This window comes from Tiliqua scincoides, chromosome 8, assembly GCF_035046505.1.
Source record: "Tiliqua scincoides isolate rTilSci1 chromosome 8, rTilSci1.hap2, whole genome shotgun sequence".
Taxonomy (NCBI): Eukaryota; Metazoa; Chordata; class Lepidosauria; order Squamata; family Scincidae; genus Tiliqua; species Tiliqua scincoides.
The window spans coordinates 2,323,559-2,330,785 of record NC_089828.1 but is presented as its reverse complement, the minus strand read 5'-3'; the positions used below and the strand labels follow the sequence as shown (position 1 = coordinate 2,330,785).

Below are 7,227 nucleotides of genomic sequence, written 5' to 3'. Positions count from 1 at the left end.
GTTCATTTTTAATATATACATTTATGTAAACATATGTAATTGTATTCAAATTTAAAATGTGAATTAATTCTTTTTTTCCCCCGGCCCCTGACACAGTGTCAGAGAGCTGATGTGGCCCTCCTGCCAAAAACTTTGGACACTCCTGGTGTAGCCTGATGAATAAATTCACTTGGTGGGATAGGCAGGGCTGCTTTCCCACCCCATGGTCTCCTCTTCTCCATTTGAACAGAGGCACAATTTCAGTGCTTGCCATAAGAACATAAGAACAGCCCCACTGGATCAGGCCATAGGCCCATCTAGTCCAGCTTCCTGTATCTCACAGCGGCCCACCAAATGCCCAGGGAGCACACCAGATAACAAGAGACCTCATCCTGGTGCCCTCCCTTGCATCTGGCATTCTGACATAGCCCATTTCTAAAAGCAGGAGGTTGCGCATACACATCATGGCTTGTACCCCGTAATGGATTTTTCCTCCAGAAACTTGTCCAATCCCTTTTTAAAGGCGTCCAGGCCAAATGCCGTCACCACATCCTGTGGCAAGGAGTTCCACAGAACGACCACACGCTGAGTAAAGAAATATTTTCTCTGGTCTGTCCTAACCCGCCCAACACTCAATTTTAGTGGATGTCCCCTGGTTCTGGTGTTATGTGAGAGTGTAAAGAGCATCTCCCTATCCACTCTGTCCATCCCCTGCATCATTTTGTATGTCTCAATCATGCCCCCCCTCAGGCACCTCTTTTCTAGGCTGAAGAGGCCCAAACGCCATGGTTGCCATTCTCCCTAGATATGCCACTGGGATTAACCTTTGGGAACAGCTGAGTACTCCAGCAGGCTGATTTTGTAATCTAAATGGTGCCTTGAAGCCACAACATTTATTGATCCCATGTTCAACCCTCTGCTCCACTGAAAAATGTCAGGTCTCCTCCCTAGGATCCACCCTAACCTTAATCCTTCCCCAACTTCAAGGCTCTGCCCTACCTGACTCACCCAACCCTGCAGGGCTCCATGCCTCTGATCCCCCTACAAGCCTCAGGCTCCACAGTCAGTTCCAGGGGGAAGAACATTCACAATGTGGTAAGGCCCCAAGTCCAGCAAAGGGGCCCTCTGCCACAATAGGGTCATTGAGGGTCACTCAAGAAAGCTGAAGATAGCATGAAAATGTTCTCTGTTTGAAACTTTTCTCTGCAGTTCAGAGGTCCTGAACATGTGAATGTAGAAATCTTTCTCAGTATGAGTCAGATGATTGATCCATCCAGCTGTCAACTGTCAGTGCTGGCTACACAGACTGGTAGCAGTTCTCCAGGGTTTTGACAGGGGCTTCTCCTCAGATGAGATACCAGCGGTGGAAACCCCACGCAAAGCATGTGACCTGAGCTACAACCCCGTCCCTCTCATGGCCTTCTGAAGATGCCATGTTTTGAGTCCCCCAAATCTTGGAGCCATCCCTGCTCCTATCAAAGCTAGGCAAAATCTGCTTTGACCCCACCCACCGACCAGGCATTTTTAAGATCACAACTTACCAACCCGTCTGCTGACCCATCAAGTGGTGAGAACCCGTAGAACAGCAGTTTTCAAACTCTCAGGGAGAGGTTGAACCGCAGTGAGTTCTTGCTGGGGTGAGGGGAAGGCACTCACCAAAACCGGAAGTGGAGTGCAATCGCTGCGCTTTCGCTTTCTAAGCTGCGGGGAGCCCTGCACACTCGCAGGCTGCTGCAGGGACTGGTGAGTGCATCGCAGTCCCTGCAGCCCCCTTAGGGACGCGAACCTGGGGATCGCGTCGCTGCCTTCCCCCCCACCCCTGCCCCTTACAGGGAAAGTGGCCAGGGCTCTCTGTCTTGGGCGTTGTGACCCATCAAGTGATCCCACCAATCCATCAAGTGGGTGAAAAAAAATGGGTGGGTGATCAGTGGGTGATTAATTGGTGGGTGATCAATGGGTGGAAAGAAAAGAGCTTTTGTACCACATGGCACCACTTTCACGACAAGAGTTTTCACAGGGTGAACGAAGTCTAGAGTGACAAAGCATAAATGTAACCTTGGTTTCGATGACTCATGCTGATGAACCTGCTATCTCTATCCTGCCCACTATCGCTTCTCCTGCCCTTTGCCTTCCTCCCACTGTGACTCTGTTGCTTCGTTCAGAGCCTTCTCCTGAAAGTTCCCTGACGGGAGATTTGAAAACACGCCTGGCGTCCAAACCTTGTTGCTGTCGTTGGAAAAATCTGTTTAGTCAAACGGGAGAGCAAACGGTTTGCAAGAGCTTGAGCTTCCAGCGTGCAACAAAAGGGAGGGGAAGAAGAGCAGCAGATGGAAAGAAGGCAATGCGCAGATATAGGCACCAAGCAAGCTGTGGGAACCAAATGGAACTTCAAATGTGAGCGCATCAGTTTGAAGAAGCCGTTTGGTCACGTTCCCGACTTCTGGAAGAACTTCTTCTCTCCCCCCCCCCCTTGATTATAATCTACAGACAGCAGATTGGGAACATAATTTAGATATAAATGTAAATGAAGTTTAGCTAGTTGAAAAGTATCACATTTTACATAAGAACATAAGATCCCGCCAAAGGCCCATCAGGTTTGACTTTTCCTCTGGATTTTTCAGATCCTAATCACTCAGTCAATCTGATTTCTGATGGAAGTGATACATTAAGAATCCTTCGCTGTTCTATTTCTTGATTCCCAAATGGAATCCAGACCAACCTACTTGTTATGTGGCGACTTTCAGTCCTTCCTATTTGCTTATGGATTCCCACCCCCCTCTACACGATCAATGCATGTGCATGCACTAGTGCGCATGGATGAAACCATTGTTCCAGTTGATAATAGCATACATCAGGATGTGATCCCCATTTTTCTAGCCTAACATGCCCTCTGCCTCTCCTCAGACCTATGTCAGCAAAGTATGAGATGGTATAGATTCAAGGAAACCCATTGGTATAGATTCCATTGGTAGATGGATTGGTAGATTGGTAGATTCCATTGGTAGATGGTATAGATTCGAGGAAACCCATTGGTGACTAGGCAGTCTACTGGGAGGTAACAGCCCAATCCTGAGCTGCCTGGAGCATGGGGTTGTCGTCCCCTCCCTTTAAGTAAAGGAAGTAGCCCTGCAATGGCGCTACTCGATTCTGCGGCAGCTCTTGAGCTGGCACAGAATCGAAGAGTTCCATGTTGGGCCGTGTGGGGATCAGGATCCGGTAAAGCTGAGTTCAGCTGGTCCTGACCCCTTCCAACCCCACTCCCTCCCCTGCCACACCTCTTCTCTGCCCTCCTCCCACCTCCCCCTGCTCCAGAATGCCTCCCTCGCCTCCTCAATATCCCCATTCACCTCTCCGCCACCTGGCAGTGTGCCCTGACCCAGCACGGGCTCATTTGCAGCATGTTTGTGACAGTGTGTGCCGGCGATAAACCAGCACGCAGTGCTAAGGATCGGGCCCTGGTTGGCAACCTTCAGTCTCGAAAGACTATGGTAGAAGCCTACAGCACCTGGGCCCTAAGTAAGAAAATTTTTTACTTACCTCTCCAAGGCCATCTGGTTGTTCTCCCCACCCCTGTATGCAATGCAAGCTCTGTCAGTGTGGCTACATGGCGGAAAAGGATGGGGGATAGGATTGGGCTCTTAATTATGCTGTTTGACTCTGTGAAAAGCCATGGACAAGCACCAAAGTTAAGGAAAAATGCCCTTTAGCTTTTAACAGGGCTCAGCAAAAGATGCTGTATGGTTTTATGCATCTGTGTGGGTAAATCATACCACCGGCTGATAAGTTTTCCGCCCCTTACTACCCATTAACCAGAATGGACAGGGATTGCTACTTCCTGTGTAAGTTTGTTCTGTCTTCCTTAACTTTCAGGCAACCCTAACAAAGACTTTCCATTACCCCTGCCCAATGTCAGCTCCAATTTAATTGATCTGTTTCACTCCTAAATGATCAGTGAAATTTGGTCTCCTTTCAAAGTCGGCCAGTAACTCAAAGTATGCACTGGGAATACCGAGGCAGCAAAGGGTCAGTACTAATTGTGACCTCAGTGGCTGGTGATCCAAACTGGACATGGGCAGAAATGCTCATTTTGATGGGGTGTTCATAGATTGGATGCATGTCCCTTTGCGCCTCTGGCAATATTAGAAAAAAGAATACCAGAGAATGCTCGCAACAGTATTCCAGAGCTTTTCTTTGAACTAGTACCAAAAAAAGTCCATATAGAGATAAAGGAATGTCAGTAAAGCATGAAAACATCCTTCTCTGTTGACCTGCTTAGGCTTTGGAACTCCCTGCTACAGGAGACCACGTGGCATGACCTCTTTCCTGCTGACATTCTACAAGAAACTAAAAGTTCCTTTTTTGTTCTTCCTTTGGACTGCTGGGTGTTTAACTTAACTTTCTGCTGGACTTCCTGCAGTTATGCTTTTTATCTTCCTTCCAATGTTTATTCCTTTGTTTTTATTTCAATCACTGTTTTTAGAATGCTGTCATCTAAGCTTCTTCGGACATGACTGAATTGAGACAGTGAGGCAGGGGATAAATAGCTGGAATCTGTAAGTCATAAGCAAACAAACTAGTGTAATATGATCACTAAGAGAATGAGCTGTGGACCAGGAAGTCCCTGGTTCAGATTTGATCTCTGCCATCAATTCACCTGACCGGTTCCTCCATCTCCCCCCCCCCCACCCAGCAATATTATAAGAAGAGTAAAACCAGGTTACTGGAACCATGTCTGTGTCTAATCTAGGAAGTATTATCCTCATTCTTCTTTGTCTTCAATTACATAGGCTGCAATCTAACCACACCTTCCTGAGAGTAAGCCCTATTGAACAAAATAGGACTTACTTCTGAGTAGACCTGGCTAGGATTGCGCCCATCATCACAGAACTAAGGCTCGTTGGCTATAGATCTACCTCTAAAGATCTTCTATGGATCCTCTCCTGTGTTGGGAATTGGACTTAGTCCTAGAAGATCCAGGTTCAAATCCCCACTCAGCCAGGAAGCTCTCTGGGTGACCTTGGGCTAGTCACTATCTCTCAGCCTCACCTATCTCACACAGGGTTGTTGTGAGAACAAAAAGGAGGAACTGTGTACACCCCCTGAGCTTCTTGGAGGAAGACTGGTATAATGATAAACAGACTGACCGACCGACCCAAGTGTGATACATTGTCATGTTGCTTCATCTGCTTCTGTTGGCTGTCCAGATGGCGGCCACCAGAGGTCTCTCATGCTCACCCCAAAGGCCACACATGTGTTGGGAGGGCTCAGTTCCATCTCCTCTTCCTGTTGTTCCACCCTGGCTAACAGTGGTGAAGTTGGAGACTAGATTTTCTTCCTGGCAAATACAGTGTGCCAAGCATGCAACTGTTACCCTGCACGTGCCTGATCTTGTCTGATCTCAGAAGCTAAGCAGGGTCAGGTCTGGTTAGTACTTGGATGGGAGACCACTTGGGAATACCAGGTGCTGTAGGCTTATACCATAGTCTTTCGAGACTGAAGGTTGCCAACCAAGCTGCACATGCAGGCGACAGCCTTCTTGCCTCTTTCAGGGCATGTTGGAAGGTGAGCTTCAGCTCTGTCCCCATGGAAATGGGGTCGTGACTGGGAATCCCAATTGCCTGGGCAGAGTGGGAGGCATCGTGGGTGACTTCAGGGGTCTGGTTCACTACTCCTTCATCTCTCCTCAAAACAAATACATCATTGGCTTCTCTTGTGACTTGTAAGAGCCTGTCTGCTGTGGTCCTAAATAATATGATTGAGGTCCCTGATTGGCTGGGGTATCACTACTGCTGGAGAAAGAAAGTATCCGCTGCCTAGGGAGACAAAGATACTGAACAAGGCTGAAATATAAACATTTGTGCACAATAATTTTGTGGACCTGAAATCTAAACTGCAGAATGTTTAGCGCAGTTAAATATGGCTTATGATGCGAGTTCAATTGGCTATATGTTAAAACTGCATTGAAAAAGATTCTTAAAATAATGACAAATAACCTTCATGAGCCTGTGCTAAAATCCATCTGGTCACAGATGGATGAAGAAGGGAGTCAGCCATGAGGGCACTGTAACGATTTGTCCTGCTCACATAATCCCATTTAAGGGAAAGGGAAAGGCATGACTGGGCAAATGAAGACGTATTAAATGCGTTCATCTTGCAATACTTCTGTTTTGAAAAACAATAAACGTCTATAGGGGTTAAGTGCTTTTTTTGAAATGGGGGCAAGAGATGGAGAAAGAATTTGAATGGCTTTTCTCCAGATAGTCTTTTGGAAAAGAAAAGGGAGGAAAAAAATACAATTGCCTCATCTGACTTTATTCCCAATGCCAAAAAAAATTCTAAAGGATTCTGTGAACTTATGAGATAGCAGAGATCATTCCTGGCATAGATGCTGGAGGCCAATGTGAGGTGGGGAGAGAGAGAGAGAGAGGATTCGTTCCAGCTTTTGCACGCATTGGCTTAGGGCAGGGGTGCCCAAACCCCGGCCTGGGGGCCACTTGCAGCCCTCAGGGACTCACAATCTGGCCCGCGGGGAGCCCCCAGTTTTCAATGAGCACCCGGCCCTCTGCAGACTTGCTGGAGCCTGCGCTGGAGCGACGCAATTGCTCTCAGTGTAAAGATGGCTGTTTGACCTCTCGCATGAGCTGTGGGACAAGGGTTCCTCCACTGTTTGCTGTTTCACATCTGTGATACAGCAGTGGCAGTGAAGGAAAGGCTGGCTTTGCTTTGTGCAAGAACTTTTATAGGCCTTGAGCTATTATTGCAGGACCTTCAATCACTCATACAAGTTCCATCTCTAATATATTCATTTATGTAAATTTATTCAAATTTGAAATGTGAATTAATTCAGCCCCCAACACAGTTTCAGAGAGATGATGTGGCCCTCCTGCCAAAAAGTTTGGACACCCCTGGCTTAGGGTGTGAAAGAGCTCTTTCTAATATGGGTCATTACATAAGAATGTGCGAACACAAGAAGACTCCCTGCTGGATCAAATTAAGGGTTTGCAGGACCCAGCATCCTCTTTCCGACGGGATGGGGAAGGGCTGTAGCTCAGTGGTAGAAGAAGGTACAACACCTGGCCTCTGCCTCTCCAGGAAGGATTAGGAAAGACCTCCCTCCATGTGAAATCTTGGAGAGTCACTGGAGACAGCACTCAATGTGACAGACCAACAGTTTGACAATCAAATCCTATGCATGTCTACTCAAATGTGACTCTCATTATAGTCAATAGGGCTTACTCCCAGGTAAAT

At 47.3% G+C, this 7,227-nt stretch overlaps 1 pseudogene; it reads left to right on the top strand.

The window, feature by feature from the left end:
* Positions 1–5,335: 5,335 nt before the first annotated feature.
* On the top strand, positions 5,336–5,452 carry LOC136659518 (5S ribosomal RNA; annotated as a pseudogene).
* Positions 5,453–7,227: the final 1,775 nt, after the last annotated feature.